Genomic DNA, 21,507 nt, shown 5'->3' with positions numbered 1-21,507 from the left:
GAGTGGTGATGAATCTGATTTAGACGAGTCGTATGTGTGTGCATATAGACTATATTGCCCTTGGATTGTATTTTAAAAAACTTAATGGATAATCTGGTTAAATGCATACTGTCACGCCTGTCCCAAACCTATGCATGTATCCGGAGTCAACTGTATATAGCAATAATGAAATTAAAAAAGCATCACTTTTCGCTTCAGTGTTTCATTAGTCTAATCACAGCAAATCGTGTATATAAAGAAGAAAAAGCTACATGTTTGCAATCACAAAACGATCGTTAAACTTTGGAAACAACATCCTATGTGTAAATTGTGCCTGCAATAACTTCAATTATTTATTTTAAATATTTGGCACACACACATATATATATATAGAACAGCGGGGGACCCAATAATGGATGTTCCTGTCCAAAGACAAAGTGATTTGAATATTGAGGTGATATTAATAACGCTGGAGTTCATATTAAACGAAAATACTATCTTGTTAAGTATTGCATAATAGCCCATGACTTCCAATGCAACGTGGTTTTGTATAGGATACTGGAATTTATCCTAAACCGCATAATTAGACTGTAAATTGAGGAGAATAAGTTTGAATTATTGTCAAGTTTTGTTTGTATAAGAAAACCAAACATAAGTTTTCTAACAGTGCACTTAATTAAATAAGTTAGAATGATATATGTACAGTTATAATGATATCTCTGATTTGACTAAGGAGGAAATACAGCTTATTTTCAGGTAAAACTGCTCATTCCGTCACGATGGCAGGAAAACAAGGAAAACCATCATTCCATTATGCAGATACCTTATACCACTGATGCACAAATAGGCAATAAGAGAAGGTAGGATGTCCCTAATTCATTGAACGAGTTTGTAAAACAATTCGTTTTATTTATTGAGAAAAAAATGTGGACATGGTAAATGAGCCTCTTCAGTGTCAAATTGTGTAATGCAATGCTGTGTGCTGTAAATGTGTGGTGTCAAGCCGGTGCCCCGGAGCGCAGGCTGCGTGTACTGTCCCAGCCTCGATCAGCTCCAGTAAATGGCCTAATTAAGCTGTACGATTAACTGCAAAAATGTAACACTTTCATTAAGTTGCGGGTAGTTTCCTCTTAATTCAACAGCATATTTAAAGCTATCAGTCTTAAAATAGGGGGAGAAATTGACACTTTAATTAGTCTAATTGAGGAAATAATTACATGAATGTAATCTAGTAGGCTACTCTGACTAGAACACCATCTGAGTCACTCCAGGAACCGAATTAGAAACGCTGTTCATTAAGCCATGTTGTTTTCATATTGAACGTGATGTCAACATGATTAGGTTATTATTTTAATAATAATAACTAAATATAATGTAATAACTAAAATTATAAAAGCATTGTAGTCATTTATTATTATATAATTACTAAAATGTATTTTACATCATTATCAAATGATGATGATGATGATTAATAATAGTAATAATAATAACAATATTAATAATAATTATTATTATAATTACGAATAATTCATTAATGGACCACACAAATATACAAGTAGTAATATCTATAGCTACCAGGGTTGGGGTCAATTCAATTTAATTTGAAATTCATGGGCTAATTCCAACTCAAATCTTATACTTTTTTGAATTGATCAATTTCAAATTGAATTCTTAATGATTCCTGTAATTCAAATTCATGAATTGGAATTGTGATCCACTATGAATCCTCTATAATGATGTAGTATCTGTTCTTAAACTATTTTATTTTGTAATAATTGTGTTTTCATCACATTTGTCAATGATTTAGACAATACAATGTTTACAAGACAATGTTTTATTATTAAAATTACAGACAAATGCTTCTCAGCAGCTTTTCAGGTCAATTTTTCCTGGCCTCCTAGCATCTGAGGAATTTCTATCATCTGAATCTCAGCCAATGAGCTCCTCATCCACCTAATAGACACTCATACAAGACAGTGTCCTAGTCCTGCCCTGTTGTTGGGAAGGATATTTCACAAGAACCATCTCAATTACTTGCAATTCCCCACTGTTCTAAAACTTACTATATAAGGACCTACCCCGCTCTCCTTGTTTGTTGGGTAGCAGGATTGTGGTGGTTTTGACTGTGTTAACGTATCATGTTTTTAAGGATTGCTTGTGTTTTTGACTTGGACTGTTACTGAGAACCGAGATTTTGTAATTGAACCTGGACTGGCTGAGGACCCACTGCCTACCGATTTGGACAAACACTTTCACAATGTCAGAGAAGCCTCTGGTGTTTGATCACTTTGAAAACTGAAGTGATGGTAACAAAGAAGGAAACTGTTAAGGATTAAGGAATTGGTGTGGGAGAAATATCGAATTGGAATTGAGCCAACAGAATTGATCCGAATTTGGAATTGAGATGAAATTAATTGAAAAGGAATTTAGGAAAGTGTTTTGGATAAATAATTGATTTGATGGAATTTAAAGGGATAAAGAATTGAATTGGAATTGAATTAGTGGAATTGACCCCAACCCTGATATTTATCTATCTATCTATCTATCTATCTATCTATCTATCTATCTATCTATATATATATATATATATATATATATATATATATATATATATATATATATATATATATATATATATATATATATATATATATATATATATATATATATGGTTCACTTTTATCTAACAGACACCATCAGCGTCCAAAGGTCTGTCTTGTTCTTTCAAAGTCGAAGCTGTTGAGACACTCCCAGTTTTTGAAACCAAAAAATGTGTCTGTGCTCAGGGATGAAACACAGCTCCACTATGTCATTGTACAAGGTTGGACTGCAGAAAAGTATCTAAGTAAGGACACACAGGTGCCTAATTTGAGTGAATCATCCCCAAAATGCGAGTATTGTTTGCAGATTCAAACAAACAATTAGTTATCAGTGTTCAGACGTGCTAATAGTTTAAGACATGAACTGTGATATCGACTTTTGATAACATACTGATAAAAATGTTACATCCAACTGAATACTTGAGATCATTGGCCAGTTATGACTACAACTAGCATATATATATATATATATATATATATATATATATATATATATATATTATAAGTCGCCCTGGACAAGGGTGTCTGCTAATAAATAATAATAATAATAATAAGTATAATTATAATTATAGCCTATCGCTATATATATTGATATCACCCGAAATGTTTGATTGGATTTTGGCAGATGTGACTGGCCACTTGGGACATTTATCTTTTTGTTCCTTGGCCACTATAGTGTAGCTTTGACTATGTGCCTTGGCTCTTTGCCATGCTGAAAGGTGAGCTTTCATACCAGTTTCTGCTTTCTTCCAGAGGGCAGTAGGTTTTCCTCAAGGACTTTTCTGTACTTTGCTCCATTCATTTTTCCTTCTATCCCAGCTGATGAGAAACCTCCAAATAACATGATGCTGCCACCACCATGCTTCACAGTAGGGAAGGTGTTCTTAGATTAATGTATGAATGGTGTAGATACATAAAAAAATAAAACTATTTGACTGCATTTTAAAACCTAGCCGTAGGTCTTCAAAATGTGAAAATCTTGAAATTGGGTGTAGACTTTCTATAAGCACAGTATATTTATATATCTTAAAAATAAGATGAACAAACTACAAAAATAAAAAATAAAAATGAGAATGCCCAGAGAGCCTGTAGAGTTTATTTGATGAGGTTCTGTAATGAAATAAAATATATAAACAGCACCAGCAACAGTCCTTACAATGTTTAGCAACCTGAGTTTAAAAATAAAGAGGAGCCTTTTATCTGTTCTTTTAGACTGGCTTCACTATATTTTACACCTGCCATTGGAAGACCTTCTGTTACCAGTTTTAATCTTCACGTATAAGACTTGTACAACAAGGACAACTTGGTTGGTTTTACTTCAAATGCCATTTCTGTCTGTGGGAATGCTAACCTGCACTGCACAAACAAGCAGTGTAACAACCATTGTTTTACATGTAAAAACATGTTTTTTGAGTGATATACATTTTCTATGTTATCTTCCATGTCTTGTGTAAATATTAAGGTATTATCTTAGTGCTGACTAAGAATTATAGAATTATTCTATGATTATTGTAGAAGATATTTATTTAATAAACTTCCATTAGCTGAGTATGATTAATAATTGTCAGGTGTATTTCCTTTCAGGTAAATGAATCTATGTTATTGTGAAAACAATGTCCATTTAATATTTTAAGGGTATTTTTTCCTTTTTATGTAAGCGAATACAGATACAGCCTTATATAACCCTTGCTGGTATATTGATCAAATACAGTGTTCAAAATAGGAAGCATATGTAAACTTATTTGTCAGTTATTTATTGCTTGCAGACTTCCACATAGTTACTCATCTCAAAAACTATGATTAATGAACTGCCTTATTCTTATACTGAAACAGAAATAATCCATGTAATCGGACAGTTTATCAAACTGTTACCAAAGAGGGAGATTAGTAAAATAAAAATGTAAAAGTTAGAAACCTCACACTCAGGCAATAGTTTCCCATAGTTGAAGTAACACTACAATATGGAGAACCCAGATAAAAATTTGACAAAAGAGTCATTCAGGAAATAGTAATGTTTTCTGAAAATGTATCTGGCTTTTGAGTTAAGTAAATAAATACATTAATTAACAAGTTAGGAATTTCTCAGATTTACATTTGATTTCAACACCTCTTGTTTATACTGGCATGCATCAGATTACTTTTTTGTGGGCTAACAGTGTATATATATCTAATCTTGTTTTAGTACAATATTTAGACAATTTTAATAAAGAAATTATGATCAGCAAACAAGGTAAGCTGTAAAGACTGGGATGATGAACGGGGGGTTGTTTTATAAGACTTTATCCCAGTACCTGGCATAAACTTGTGAATTACCTGTGTGACTCACTAAAGCAAGACTGATCTTGCTTCATAGCATTCTGTGATTCATTAATCAATTATTTATCCACCTACACAGAACGTTGTATTCTTTTAAAATATGTATATTTAACCAGATGTTTTCATACTTCTTTTTATTTGTTTTTCCTTTGAAGGTTTAAATATTACATATATCAGCAATAGGATGTAGCATTTGTTAACCTTGTCATGTTTGGTTCTCTCCTTTACATGATTTATGTCCTGTGACTTTTTCTGAAAGGCTGAGACATACTTCTATATTAATTAGTTTCCAGGTAAAAGGAGGTCTAAAATCTGTTTATCAGATCGCATACACATGCCAGTTTTGTTAAACCTCCTATTTTCTTTGATATTGCCAGCAAGAAGGACAGACTCCATCCCTTGGGGCCTACCAAGTAAACTCAGATGTTAAATAGACAAAGTAACATTGAGTTCTGTGACTACTGATGTTTGAGTATATTTTAAGTAGATAAATCACCAGTTACTGTAATATTTCTTTCTGTGTAAGTCCCAGGTTTCAACCCAGCCTTAGACTGTATTTGTTAATTCTTAAATAATGCATTTAATTGACAGTATGCTTCACAGAAATAAAGCCTACTACATTACTCCTGGCAATATTTTTGTTATAATTGACTTTTTATGGAAAGGTCTTGCAATGGACAGAATGGCATGGTTTCAATTGCTGTAAAATGTTGTATACATTTGTCTAATTAGACAGGAATTCAAAATGGCATTGAAAGCATACACTAAGAACTGTATCACTGGACCTTGAACTACAAGTCTGTGACTCGTGTCTTAGGACAAACACACGCCTATGGTCTATCTGCTTTTGCCATTGAGTGATAGTTTACAAATGGGTGGTATTTAAATTTTAAATTTGATCCCGGACATAGTGTAAACATTATTCAATAAAGAATTCAAATATCAGCATCCTCGAATGAGTCTAAGTGATTCTCCTTACTTGCTTGTATACATTTAGAATAACATTTAGCAGTTGTGTGATAATTGATGCATTGCCTTCTGAATAGAGATTTGTTTTTAACAAAATAAGAAGATCCGGTAACAAACTGCCACCACAATGGAATCCCAAATAGATTCATGGAGTAAAGACAGGAGACCTCTGCTTGCTTTACTTACAATGGAAAACAGCTTTCCAATGTTTCTAAACACTGACAAGTTATAAACTTTTCTTACAATGATTTGCACCAAGTCAAAACTTTAACCCCAGAATAGAGAATCCTCGGTTAAACAATAATACATTTAGTTTTTGAATTGTCATCCTCAAATTGTGGGATAATACAAATACATAAACCATGTTTAATTAATTTGCAATAAATCTTAAATACATAGTCATGCTAAAATGCTAAAACCCTTTTTACCAATGGAATGCAAACTGTTGCCCAGGTTTTTATTTATGTAATAATATACAGATGGGATTGACATGGGCTTTAAAAAAATATATTTATTAATTTATGTTTTATATTCATAATAGTAATACATTTATTTGGTTACATCTTTATATTAAATTAGTTATGCATTTTTCTTAAAACAATGTGCACAGTTCATGAATTTCACCGTTTCATGAAATTACAGTAAATGTATTTTTCCTAATATGAGGTAGTGAAAGCATTTTCAGCACAATTACAAAATCCAGTGATTCCCATTAAATGACACATAGGAGGCACAACTAAATGAATACAGATTTCTACTCTGACTTGATGTTTCTTGATTTTGAGTTGCGGTAATTGAAAATTAAAGGCATCCAGGCTACCGGGAATGGAAATACGCACATCTTTAACCCCAAGGGAATGCATTGGACTTCATTCAAACACAGGGAAGACAAAGTGGAAAGAAGAAAGATTTGCGTAACTTGAAATTGCTGTTTATTTATGTATAATATTATGCAAGGTCCTGGTAGAGGATAAGGGTGGAGTAAGAACAAGAATAGTCAGGTCTTGTGTAATTTTAAGAAAAAGAGAATTTGACATTGTAATGTACGCATTGTTTTGATGTAAAAAATAAAACAAGGAGAAATTATATTGCCCACTGTGTGGATTGTGTCAAGGTTGTCTCACTATATAATTCAGGAAAAAAAACAAATGACTCCACATCAGTAGGGCAGGCAGTCTATATATGTATAATGGAACTCATGATTGTAAAATTACTATTACCACATAGCAAACACCATGCTTTATATCTGTAATGTTGGTCAATGAGCCATCCCTTTTTTTTAATCATATTAGACTTAGATGTTAAACCAAAGAAGACAGGGCTCAGCACAGGTTCTCACTCAGTCTTGGCACAAGATTTTGTAAATGCATTAAATTAATAATAAACTTAATTATTATTTATAAAATGTTCTCTGTTGCCCTTTCAAGTTTCTTGTGAATAATATGAATATGTAGAAGGATGAAGGATGGATAATACTGCATGGGAAAATATTTTTGCAATGCTCTTTAAATTAGAGAATTGTTTCCCATATTTAAACACCAAATCACAAACTCAACTGCACACACTTATAAATGTTCATCACATTAAATCTGAACAGTTATATAGCAGGTTTCTCAATGATTTACCAAGGTTTTACCATGCAAGGTGCCATGCCATGCTTGCTCAATGTTTTGATTTCATATAGCAAGAGCTGTACTATATCCAGCTGTCCAAGACCACATAAAACAATGTGTCACTGCAATAGGACATTTGCAGATCAAACGTTTTGTAATACCTTAACTCTTCAGTTTTTTTTTTGTGAAAAACTTTGCTCTTGCTCAAAAACATGAAAGGCATGAACGTGCTCAACAAACACACTTCTCATGTGTGATACAAAAAAATAAATTCCATTTCTCAAAAAAATATAAATAATCTTCCCAAACACTGGGCTCTCATCCAACGTCTATACAAACAACCAGACCTTTGCGATACTCAATACCTTGACATCTGACCTAAGGAGTGACACTTATCTCGTAGGATAGATCAGTTGGAAATTATCTGAAATAACCTTGCCATGTTCAAGATCAGACAACAGTTTTGTTTTTACAGGCCCGGACTCAATGCCTTTCATGGCAAGACACTCCCAGTGATATGCTATAGCTATTTGGTGCTTGTTTGCTAATGACTTGGTTAAGTTCTTGAAATTTGTAATAGTATTCTTAAAGAAATTGTGTCCACACATGAACTAAATGGCCAATTTGTCTAATGCATTCGGGGTAGTGGATCATATGGTGATGTTCTGGAATTAGATTATTGAGAGGATACAACTCTTTAAACAGTCTGTGATGCTCAGCTATAAGGTGTTTCAAACATATCGTAATTCCTTCACTGATACTAGATGAAAATATGATGTTCATGATCTGTAATAGAAGCAACATCAAGTACCAGTTTCTGCTTCCCTCTGGGACTACATCTCCAAATATTAGGGTAATGTTCCGAATGAGACAAAATGTTTGACTGGTATTGAGTCCAATGCTATTGCCTGTTTGTTCAAGGTTTATCCTTGTTGGGCGGGTTTTACTGTCTAAATAGCCATAGTTGAAGGCATATACCCTCTGGAGAATAGCTTCACTGGAAATAAAATTACCACTCAAGTACTGAAATAGGAGCTTGATTTCATACTGTGCCACACCTTCTAAAATGTCGTGCATTATGTATAACACGAAGTTGTCAGATACATTAAAGTAGGTCAAGGTATTGAGTATGCTGTTTCTCTTGATACCAAAATGGGAGTTTTCACCTGGGTTCTGAACAAGATATTTGTAATGTTCTTGATTTAGCGCTTTGTTACTTAAAATTACCCGTGGGTCATACTCACTAAATACTGTCTGAGCGGACTCCTTGTCAGTAAGACAACACCTACAATAATAGTTTGCACTGAAAGATTCTACATAGCCAAGGATGCCATTTAGACCTAGATTGTCACCTGTAATTTGGGCAATGGTACCATAGACAGGTTCTTCAGCAAATAACATTCCCCTCTGTTCAAGTACTTTAACATCAATAACAAATGGACTAATTATTCTATCCATGCCATACTTTTTGACATCCTGCAAATAAAATAATGAAATGAGGTGCATACTCATTAAAGAGGAATTCTAGCATGGTGGTAAGTTATGAAGCACAAAATACAAACAGCCAAGCTTATGAATGCCCTGTTTTGACCCTAATGGTTTAGCAGTTTCAAAGTCATCATAGTAAACTTGGAGTTGAAGTGTACTGCTGTGTTTGGAATACAGAGGATGGTTTCTATAAAACTGTCCATCACAAAAGTCCTGATACATGTCACTAAGACTTTGATTTTGAATGTGTCTACACACCTCCTCATTCTTAAAAATGAACTCTAGGGTCTTCAAAAGGGGTACATATATGAAAGTGTCATTGACTGGTACAGTGAGGGAAAAAAGTATTTGATCCCCTGCTAATTTTGTACGTTTTCCCACTGACAAAGAAATGATCAGTCTATAATTTTAATGGTAGGTGTATTTTAACAGTGAGAGACAGAATAACAACAAAAAAATCCAGAAAAACAAATTTCAAAAAAGTTATACATTGATTTGCATGTTAATGAGGGAAATAAGTATTTGACCCCTTCGACTTAGTACTTGGTGGCAAAACCCTTGTTGGCAATCACAGAGGTCAGACGTTTCTTGTAGTTGGCCACCAGGTTTGCACACATCTCAGAAGGGATTTTGTCCCACTCCTCTTTGCAGATCCTCTCCAAGTCATTAAGGTTTCGAGGCTGACGTTTAGCAACTCGAACCTTCAGCTCCCTCCACAGATTTTCTATGGGATTAAGGTCTGGAGACTGGCTAGGCCACTCCTGGACCTTAATGTGCTTCTTCTTGAGCCACTCCTTTGTTGCCTTGGCTGTGTGTTTTGGGTCATTGTCATGCTGGAATACCCATCCACGACCCATTTTCAATGCCCTGGCTGAGGGAAGGAGGTTCTCACCCAAGATTTGATGGTACATGGCCCCGTCCATCATCCCTTTGATGCGGTGCCGTTGTCCTGTCCCCTTAGCAGAAAGACACCCCCAAAGCATAATGTTTCCACCTCCATGTTTGACGGTGGGGAAGGTGTTCTTGGGGTCATTCCTCCTCCTCCTAACATGGCGAGTTGAGTTGATGCCAAAGAGCTAGATTTTGGTCTCATCTGACCACAACACTTTCACCCAGTTCTCCTCTGAATCATTCAGATGTTCATTGGCAAACTTCAGACGGGCCTGTACATGTGCTTTCTTGAGCAGGGGGACCTTGTGGGCGCTGCAGGATTTCAGTCGTTCACGGCGTAGTGTGTTACCAATTGTTTTCTTGGTGACTATGGTCCCAGCTGCCTTGAGATCATTAACAAGATCCTCCCGTGTAGTTCTGGGCTGATTCCTCACCGTTCTCATGATCATGGAAACTCCACGAGGTGAGATCTTGGATGGAGCCCCAGACCGAGGGAGGCTGACAGTTATTTTGTGTTTCTTCCATTTGCGAAAAATCACACCAACTGTTGTCACCTTCTCACCAAGCTGCTTGGCGATGGTCTTGTAGCCCATTCCAGCCTTGTGTAGGTGTACAATCTTGTCCCTGACATCCTTGGACAGCTCTTTGGTCTTGGCCATGGTGGAGAGTTTGGAATCTGATTGATTGATTGCTTCTGTGGACAGGTGTCTTTTATACAGGTAATGGGCTGAGATTAGGAGCAGTCCCTTTAAGAGAGTGCTCCTAATCTCAGCTCGTTACCTGTATAAAAGACACCTGGGAGCCAGAAATCTTGCTGACTGATAGGGGATCAAATACTTATTTCACTCATTAACATGCAAATCAATTTATAACTTTTTTGAAATGCGTTTTTCTGGATTTTTTTGTTGTTATTCTGTCTCTCACTGTTAAAATACACCTACCATTAAAATTATAGACTGATCATTTCTTTGTCAGTGGGCAAACGTACAAAATCAGCAGGGGATCAAATACTTTTTTCCCCTCACTGTACCTGTTCATACATTCCAGAATTTTATTTCTCTTTGAATCATATCTAACACCCAAGTGCATTTCCAAAGGTTCAACAACTCCACATTTCTCACTGAGATATTTTTTCCATTTACTATCCGTGTTGAAATCAGAGAAATAATTATGTACACTCTTGAAAACGTCCTCAACTGCACTTCTACTTGGGCTTTCAGGAGGTAAAACATTTAAAACTTGTTCCTTCAGATTTGAATGAAACTCACTGACAAAATCCTCCATACTTTCAATGACGACACAATAACATTGTTGGCGATGCCACTACCGAGCAATTTTGCTATTATGGATGCACACATTTCTTTAGACTGATCCTTTGAGATACAAGAACTTTCAGGTTGATTTTCCTCTTGATCTGGCAAACCTAGATCCTTTTCAGAATCACTATCATGCGAAATTTCTTCCCTGAGAATTTCAGCTTGTTGAACTGGTGACAATTCACTATTACTTGATACATCGCTACAATGATACCTAATTAAATGTTTCCTAAACCCTGCAAAACTTTTGAACTCTCCTGGGAACACAGTAAGTCAGTTACTTAATAATAAGTCCTTCATCTATGTGCAAGACCTCATTAAAACATGAAAGACCTTTAAGATTCCCACCCTGAAAAGGCCATGTTTTAAAAAAAACCTCAAAGAAATAATATCAAAGAAACTATCAGAACTAGGGATGCACCAATACCACTTTTTTCCAGACCGAGTACAAGTACGAGTACTTACATTTGGGTACTTGCTGATATCGAGTACCGATACCAAGTACTTAATAAGGCAGTATTTTTCCCATAAAAATGACAATTACCATCAAATTGCAATGCATTTGAAGAAAGTTTTTATTTGTCAGATGCACTCTGGTTGATACAAAATAAAATATAAATCATATCTGAGTATTAAATAAAATGTATATCAGGAGGCTATTTCTGACATCCAAAAATGAATCTCTGTGTAAACAAACACAGCCTCCACACTGGCACTGTCTCCACATTTCAATTCAATGTCTAACTCACTGAATAGGAGTACTACACCACAAAGCCTACTGTAACAGAATGACTGAAATTGTCATCATACATTAGCGCATCTGTAAGGACTGAGCCTTTTTTGGAAAGGTGAGAAGCAGGTTCTTTTTGATTAATAGAATCATCTCAGTATGATCAGCTGTGAGCTTCCATATGACCCAGCAAAAATACATAATGTGCAGGACACCAGGTGAATATTTGTAGTTTGTGGTCACTCAATTAAAGTTTTTTTTGTTGTTGTACATGCTGCATTTATTTTTAGTTCTTAGTTAATATTATTTTGTAACTATTTATTATTAAATAATAATAATAACTATTCCCCGGGAGAGAAATGGGGAGGAGGGAGTAATAATAATAATAATAATAATAATATTAACTAGTCGAGAGAGAGAGAAGGGAGGAGGGAGTGTTTAAAATAGGGCTATAGCACAATTATTGACAAGTTATATTTTACAACATAAAACCATTTATACATATTTTATTAAATTCGAAATATTAAATACATATTTTACTTTTTACTTTATACGTGAAGTGCTTTGAAATGGATCTGCCTATCTATTACAGCTGTGCACATCAATGCAGAAAACGTGCTGTTCAACAGGGCTGTGTGTTGCATTAATAACTGGCAGTAACTGACCAATAATGGTCTGAATGCATTGGTGAAGCCATTTCCCTTGATAATCTGCATAGACAAAATTCCTTATAGTAAACATAAAGCAGAGTCTGCGGTAAATAATTGACCAGTGTTTCTGTAGGGCTATTGTAGGAGTTACAGATACTGTACCTGTTAGACTGGCTGATGACTTGGGTGTAGATGGTTCTGTAAAATAAACATATAATATTTCTATTGTTAATTAAAAATATGTTTAAATTTTTATCACACAATGTGTTTTAACATAACACTCTTATGTCATTAAGGGACACATGTAGGAGTACAGGCTGAAATTCTGAGTAGGGGAACTTTGGAACCAACTCTAATTCCTGGTCCAACAATCTGGAAAAGCAATTAAAAATAATCAATACAATTATTAATTCAAATGTTTATGGGATGATAGCAACACCTTTAGTTAATCCATTGGTTATCACTCACCACTGTCATCAAGTTCATCTTTTATGACAAGCAAGATGTCTTTGTCAGTGGTGGTCAATAAATCAGGAAACACATCTTTATCCACTTCTGTGCCAGTCTCATCTTCCACTGTAATGGTGCTATCCTCAGATATGGGGAACTTCTCCTTCACTGAAAATAAGTATAAAATGGAGGGGGGGGGGTAACAGAACACATTCACAATGGTTTGTAGCCTTCATTTCTTGCAAGCAATCTCAATTCTCAACAATAAGAATGCACTTACCCTCAGTTATAAAGGTATCAAAACAAGCCTCAGGAATTTTGATGAATTCTTTGTGCTTTGGAACAGTACTTTAACAAGCATCATCAACTTCAGATGAACTCTAAAGATGAGCAGGAAACACAAAAAGAAACAGTAATGCACATCAACTGCACACCAATGAGATAGAATATCTGAATCTTGTTAAAAAAAAAATCAGATATGCTATTAAGCTCAATTAGGTAAAAGTAAAAATATGATATGCATTGAGGTGGTGCGTTTACAAGCTTACCTGCAATAATACATTCTGTACTCATGACATACAATGCTTGGAACACAAATTTACAGTGACTTGAGTTTTTTTAAATTTTAGTTTAGAAAAAAAAAGACATACCTTTAGAATTAGTTAAGATGACTTCAGACCAGTTACATGCTGTACATGAAAACATTAATATTGTTATTATTATTCAACAACAATAATTAGTTTACCTTTGAAGTTAAGGGGGCATGAGAATACATAGGTGCTTTATGATGTTGGCTAAATGACCTCTGCATGCATACTCAACTCCGTTGTGCAACCAATCACAGTCCAGTTTGATATCTTGTTGGAGCTGTGAAAACGGAGGAGAAACTTGACCTTTGTCTTTTTTCTGGGTTTTTCATCTAAACATGTGCTTTGTGGTTCATCCCGGCAACCATATTGGAATCGCTTACCGCTACGCCCACCATCCGGTAGTGAATTATTAAGAAAATAATAAAAATAAAAAAAAGAATAATAAACTGAACTCGAGCAGAAAGACTCAAAAATTGACGACGCACCTCTTCCTTTCATGCGTATAGCAAAATACCTCAGGAGTTTGATTGATTTACCTTTTGAAAACATGGCATAAAGGGAATACATGTTTTTTTTTCTCTCTATTCAATCGTTTCTCAAGCACATTTTGGTGAAACCCTCTACTTTAAATTGACAGTTGGTCAAAACAAACTAAAATATTTGCACAAAGGAGAGGAGCGACCACATTTTTCGTTGCCGTGTGGTCACAAATTCCCAATGGCTCTCTCACCTCTTTACTCATTGATGTTTCAACACAATTACATCCTCCTGTGAGCACCTTGACAAATGTATTTCAGAAGCAGTTCGAAAAAAATGAGAGACATATAGTCCTTGTGTTCTACGGCTTCTTTTAAAATCTCTAGTTCCACTGTCCTCTGAATCTAAACGTGTATTATTCACAACAAGACTGTTACACGGCACATTTTGCATAACAAACGACCCAAAACATGACAAAAAATAAAATCCTATCAATGGCAACTAACATTTATTCTATTTCATTCACATATACCGTACCGACTGGCAATACACACCGAATTGACGAAAGCTGCGCAGTCCAATAATGGCGCCGTGAAAAATCTGAATTCAAGGGAATTGTCTTGCAAAGTACCTGGATGCAGTAACGAACACCTGTTAGTGTCAATCAATGTATACGCTGCCTTTTAACGTTGACTCCAGTACTTTTTCTACACCACAAAGTGTCATTGCTATGCATATTAACACCAGATTGCAAACACTTTACACTAAAAAGTCCTAAGACCAGAAAACAGGAAATTTGCTGTGAAGGCATAAAACATTACAAATTCAAATGTACATAATACAGTGCAATTCAAAGCATAATACATTTTACAAATTCCAATTTACACAAGTGAATACAATAAATGAGGTCTAACATCCTGGATTGTAAAAGCCGATTGCAGACAAGATGTTAGGTCACAGTCAAGGGCTACGGGAAAGGGAGCAAAGGAAATCTAAATAATATGAGTACTAGTAATGCAAGAAGTATTATAAAATGTTGTTAAGTGCTATCCTACAGGATAGTAAAGGACTAAAATTACAAGTATTGTCTGAGAAGATGTGTTTTGAGTAAGTTCCGGAAGGAGGTCAAGGACTCTGCTGTTTTGACTTCAGTGGGAAGGTCGTTCTACCACTTAGGGGCCAGGGATGAGAAGGAGCAGCTCTGGAGGAAGGGGCGTGGAAAAGAGTTAGAGTTATGCCCCGTTTCCACTGGTGGACGTGTCCGTCCCCGGACGCTTAAACGGGTGTTTTCACTGGTTAAGCGTCTGGACGCATCCGTGTTTTGTGGCCAGTTAACTATCTGCTGCCAGATGTGTCTGTAAGCGTCCATCACCCACTGAGGAAATCTCTCCGCTTCTGAAAACGAAGTTGTGCGCTTGACTGTAGACAGACAGGGAAGAGATCAGATACATTATATAGATATAATCTCAAGTGCCGTTTGTGATCACAAAGAAATTACAGTTTTATTAACAGCATGGAGTGAAATCCTTATTAAAATCCTTATCCTGCTTACAGTTAATATCCAAGTATATTAAAAACTTGGATTTCACAGGACCGGTGCAGTGCCATGACTAGTTAAAAATAAACTGAAGGATAATAATCGGATCGGTGGCAGCGGATTTTAATAATATTTCATGAACAGCTGGCCGGTGTTTCAGGCTGTGTTTTGTGAATGGTGTGCAGGACAATCTGCAGAGACAATCAGTGTGAAGGCGAACACGATTCAGTTAACGTGTGCCCATTTACAAGTAAAATTAATGATTAAATAAATACAACAGATCTGGGTTTCCCTCTAAAACATTAAGGACTGGTTTAATAAATGCGTCCATACATGCCATGACTGAAACGTGCACACTTTAGTTCAATTATAACCTGCTATATGTAACGGGGGATTTAAACTGCCGCCTTGTAGGGGGAAAATAGCAATAATGTCCTACCTTGGAAGATTGGGTCATCAAAAGGATCTGAGTCCCTGCCCCCAATACAATTAGTCTCTGTACTTATGTGTGGAAGTATGTTTGAACCTATCTTGCTCTGTATGATGCTCAGCTTGAACACTATGAGACTTGGCAAGGTGGGCTTCAGGAAAATATCTGTGACACGGTGACAACCTGAAGTGTATAGTGTATGCTGAGTGTACTACTATTAAAGTTAGGCACAGCATAAACCCTCCCTCCCAGATCTAACAAGATAGGTGAGATGCCCCTACTCCAAGGTAGCATACAAATCAAAACATAAACAGTAAAGTTAAAGTTAAATAACTAAGGGTATTTATTTTGAGTGAGTTTTCCTTTTCTTTCCTTTTCTTCAGAAAGGATCAGTTGAGATGTTGGTTAGTTGAAATGAGTTCTCAAATGAAATAAAAATAACAGAAAGTTCAGTTATTTTTGTACATAGACACAACAGCAATGACCCTTTTGCATTTATAAGTCACAAGTTACTTAGATTCCTTAGTGACAAATAAAACAGATTTGGTTCTGTAAAATGTATACAAACTACTACTGGAAATACTATGTCTCAAAACCAGGGTTCGGAGGTTTTTTAATGGCAACCAGCCTTATTGGTTCCCAAAACAAGCGACCTCCTACAACAACCAATCAAACAGAGGGGGCTGCTGTCAACACTGTATGACTGTAGATATAGGGTGCATTTATGACACGCATACTTTTGTTATTCTGCACATACTTTGACCAATTTAGCCAATGGTTTGCCGATCAGTCTTCTGAATCTGTGCAAATTCTGGCCAGAATTGTGAAACTCTGCATGTTGTGAACGCACCCATAGAAAACACTACTACGAATTATTGTATCCATTAATGACATTTTTTTTTTTTGGATATAGTTCTGGATTCAAATTACATCTATAGACAGTAATAATAACTCCCTGACACAATTTCTATGTTCACTATAACTAACTCACATAAGCATCCACTTCGGTTCAGTTTTAATAAATCAATAGCTCAGTCTCTGGCAATTCATAATAAACAAAACAGAAATACCAGTCTATTAGTGATGAGATGAGTTGTTGGTAAGATGTCATCTGGATGAGGGCAACTCTCCCTCATTTGCAATGAGCAGAATGTCTATGTAACCACAGTTTTATCTGCAGCTTCTGAACAATGAGCAATGTTCCTCCTGAAACTCACGGCAATGACGAAACCTACGATGTTCTCAGTCCATGACCATTTCAAACAAAGCCGCCATTACGCAGATTAAAAAAAAAAAAAAACATCTCCAAAGTAGCCAAAACAACTCTGTCACTCATGCAAAGGTCCATCTGATCTTCTGTGTCCTAGTTTTAGGTTATCTTTCGAGTTAGAAGCACTGCCCAAGGAGGAGGGGTTTTCAGCGCGCATTGCTGGAACGCATTGAAGACTTTTGTCTATCAAAGCTGCCATTGGCCCTTGTGCCCATCACTCAAACAGGACCCTTCCACTTCCTGTTTGTATAAAAGGTGATGTCTGCACAAAGACTTCCTCTTTTTGCCCTTCGCCTTGGTTCGTCAAGACGTGTAAGAGAGCCTCTGTGTTTGTCCAAACCAGAAACCTGCGTTTTTCGGTTGGCTGGCAGTACATGCTTTCCTTCCACCGATTCGCTACAGTTGTGTTGTTGCGCTATTTTAATTTTATTTAAATTAGCCATGCTGTTCCGCGCTGCGGAAGTCAGTAGACGCCTCGGTTCATCTCAGTTTTCACACAACTACTAGTGGTTTAATATTAATATAATTATTATTATTATTATTTGGGGTAGTTCGCTGTGTTGGTTTTTGTCCACAGGACTTTTTCCTCCACAGCGAGAGCGCACGCAGCGGCAGTAATAGCCAAGGGAGGCCGCCCGGCCTTAGCCTCGGTCTGTCGTAAGAGACCTTGCCCGCGAGAGGGACTCCTCTGCCGGCTTGTGCCCACACTACAGCCCGGGCTGCGGCTGTAGGAGATCTCGCTCTCTCAGTTCGCTGAGAACGAGCACTGCTAGCCCTCCCGGTCCGTGCGTGCAGGCCTCGGTTTTAGATCCCGCTATGGCTGGTGGTCTACTACCCTCGGCCCCCGTGGACCCCGGACTCCACATCACCCAGTGTCCCCGGAAACCCCGGCACACATGGTGTGGTTAAGCCTACAGACCTACGAGGCGCTTGTATCCAGCACCTGGTGCTTGGTATACACAGTGTTCAGTCCGGCAACAGCAAGGTTGCGTGTGGTTGGTGTCGCAGCGCCTCCATGTATATAAACGTTGCCGGGTGGAGACGCACTTACAGTGGCGGGCCCGCTAGGCGCTCCACTTGTTGCAGAGGCATTACAGTTGTTCTGTGCCCCCGGTGCAAACTCTGACTGGCGCCTCTGCTGCACATTTCCCTGTGCATGTGCGTGTGTGCTCAGCGCTCAGTGATGAGCTCCTCTCGCCCCCGCCACTGTGCCACTTGCGGCCACTGCACCTTGCCCGCCTGGAGTGGGGAAGTCTTATGCCCCGTCTGTCTGGGCACCGACAGCGGGCACGATTTGGCCCGCGACTTCCACCTCCATCTCCTCCTCCAGGATGGTAGTGCTGGGGACAGCCACACCTCCTGCGCCGGCATCCCCACCTACTCCCACTGCTGTTGCTCCCACACCTGCTGCCACGGCTGCGTGTGCCACCGCGTGTACATGCGAACGACAAGGAAGAGCGGTGGAGCGATGCGGTGGACGCCCCTCCTGCTCCCACGGGATAGGATAGGGAGTTCTGGGCAGTCATCCAGAGGGCTGTGGAGTCTCTTCAGCTCCCCTGGCCCCGCCGCACTCCAGGTTCGAGAGGGGTCAGCGCACGCAGCGGCCCACACGGGCCCTCCCGCTGCTGCCTGACCTCCTCGAAGAGCTGAGGGCTACCTGGGACCATCCGGCAACAGTCCCTGCCATAGCCAGGAGAGGGGAGGCTTATGCCAGGATCCAGGGCACGGCAAAGCGGGCTTGGTGGATTTTCCACCATAGCCGCGCTCGTCTCCCTACCTCCGCTGTCTGCGGAGGCATGCGACCTGACCTGCCCCAACAGGCAGTGTTGCGTCATGGAGACGCTGCTCCGGAGGGCGTATGAGGCTGGAGCCCAAACGGTTCGCATCCGAAATACGGAAAGCCTGCTGGCCTTGTACTTGGCTCTGCTGGCGGAGCCCTCGGAGCAACATGGCGCATCACCCACCCCGCCCCCTATCTTGAAGATAGCGGCGGCGGTGGATCAGCTGATCACGGTGATGTGCCAGGGGGCAAGGGCGACAGGGCGATCCTTGGCAGCCATTGTGGCGGTGCGCCACCTCATGGACACCCCTATGTTGCCGGGCTTTACTTTTGGCCCCTCTGTGGAGGAGATGCTATCGTGCACTATTCAGGAGAGGGAGCAGTCCCTGCAGCTGGCCTGAGTGTACCCAGTGGCACCTCAGGTTCAGTAACGCAGGCTGTCTGCCTGCCCAGGCCACAGCCCAGGCCACAGGCCGGACCACAGCCCAGGTCACAGCACCGCCCACCTGCCGATCTCCGCCAGCGTCTCACTGGCAGGCAGGCACCCCCCCAGGCTCGCCGCCCTGACCCCCGGTGGCCCACAGCAGCTCGTGGTAGGAGGGGACCCGGCTCGACCCCACCTCCTCCACCACCCGAGTCCCGCTCCTGAGGCATTCCAGCAGCCTCTGGCCCACCCTTACACCCCCCAGTAACTCTCCAATTGGCAACTCTGCACCCAAGACTCTTGGTTGCTCCAAATTATATCAGTTGGCTGCTCCCTGCAATTCCAGGACGTGGTGTGGACGCAAGTGAGGGACCCATTGCAGTGTGCGGCGCTTTGCGTCGAAATCGCCGCTCTCCTGGAGAAGCGAGAAATCCGCGAAGTGCCCCCGCCGAGGCAGCATGAGGGATTTTATTCCCCATACTTCCTTGTGCCCAAGAAAGATGGCGGTTTCTGTGCCATCTTGGATCTGAGGTGCCTGAACCGCGACCTCAAGGTGCTGCGCTTCAAGATGCTCAGCGACTGGTTCACCACGGTGGATCTGAAAGATGCTTACTTTCACATCCCCATTGCGCAGGCGCACAGGAAGTTTCTCCGCTTCGCCTTCAAGGGCCGAGTGTTCGAGTTTGCTGTTCTCCCCTTCAGCCTGTTGCTAGTGCCACACACTTTTTCCAAGTGCATGGACATCGTGTTAGCCCCCTTGCGTTGCCAGGGGGTCCGCATCCTCAATTATCTCGACAGCTGGCTGGTTTGTTCTCACTCGAGGGAGCAGGTTCGGATAAACATGGACCTGATTTTAGGCCGCCTCTCCGAATTGGGCCTTTGGGTCAATCGAGAGAAGAGCCGCCTGACGCTAACTCAGCAGGCACAGTTCCTCGGACTGTGCCTCAATTCCGTTGCCATGCTCGCCACGCTGGCGCCAGAGAGAGTTGCCTCAATACACACATGTCTCTTCCTCTTCTGACTGGGAGCTCGTGTCAGGGTGTCCCTTTGCCAGATGCTGCTGGGCCTCCTAGCGGCTGCATCACAGACCCTCCCCCTCGGCCTCCTCCAGTTGAGGCAGTTGCAGTGGTGGTTCAGGTCTCTCAGGATGCACCCTCGAGTCACAGTTACTCCGGTGTGCTGGAAGGTGCTCCGTTGGTGGCGGAGCCCCCACAATTTGACCCTTAGTGTGCCCCTGGTGCCAGTTTACCACCGAGCAGTCATGACGACAGACGTCTCCAAGCAGGGTTGGGGAGCAGTCTGCGACAGACGTGGAGTCCAAGGCAGGTGGACGGAGCCTGCACGGGCCCTCCATATCAACATTCTGGAGTTACAAGCAGTACTCCTTGGACTGTCTCATTTCCTGCCAGTCCTGCGGGACAGGCATGTGCTGGTTCAGACGGACAACACAATGGTGGTTGCCTATATCAACAGGCAAGGAGGTCTCCGGTCGCACAGACCGTACTGTCTAGCACGCTGTCTGCTTCTGTGGGCGCAGCCACGGTTCTGCTCCATCAGAGCAGTTCACCTCCCAGGCCTATCCAACACAGCGGCGGACCTCCAGTCTCGGAATGGCACCTCCACCCACTTGTGGTATGACAACTGTGGAGCCGGTTTGGCAGGGCGGACGTGGATCTCTTTGCCTTGGCAGAGTCCACACACTGCCCACTATGGTTCTCCGTCCGAGACCGCTCAGGAACCCTAGGGATCGACGCGCTAGCCCACACGTGGCCGCACTGTCTCCTTTACACGTTCCCACCGTTCCCCTTTCTCCTGGAGGTCCTGGAGAAGGTCAGGAGAGAACGAGCGACAGTTCTGCTGATAGCCCCACGGTGGCCTCGCAGATTCTGGTTCGCAGACCTGATCGCCCTCCTCCAAGGAGAGCCTTGGCAGCTCCCAGTGAGAGCGGACTTGTTGTCCCAGGTGCAGGGCACACTTTGGCACCCCAATCCGGGCCT

The 21,507-nt window shown here is 40.1% G+C and overlaps 1 long non-coding RNA gene across 2 annotated transcripts in view; it reads left to right on the top strand.

The window, feature by feature from the left end:
• The window catches only part of LOC136767639 (uncharacterized), a 51,754-nt gene that overhangs the window by 980 nt on the left and 29,267 nt on the right, over positions 1–21,507 (top strand). The window lies entirely within an intron of this gene.

This window comes from Amia ocellicauda, chromosome 2 (assembly GCF_036373705.1).
Source record: "Amia ocellicauda isolate fAmiCal2 chromosome 2, fAmiCal2.hap1, whole genome shotgun sequence".
Lineage (NCBI taxonomy): Eukaryota > Metazoa > Chordata > Actinopteri > Amiiformes > Amiidae > Amia > Amia ocellicauda.
The sequence above is the reverse complement of the archived record's forward strand: the minus strand, read 5'-3'. Positions and strand labels throughout refer to the sequence as shown.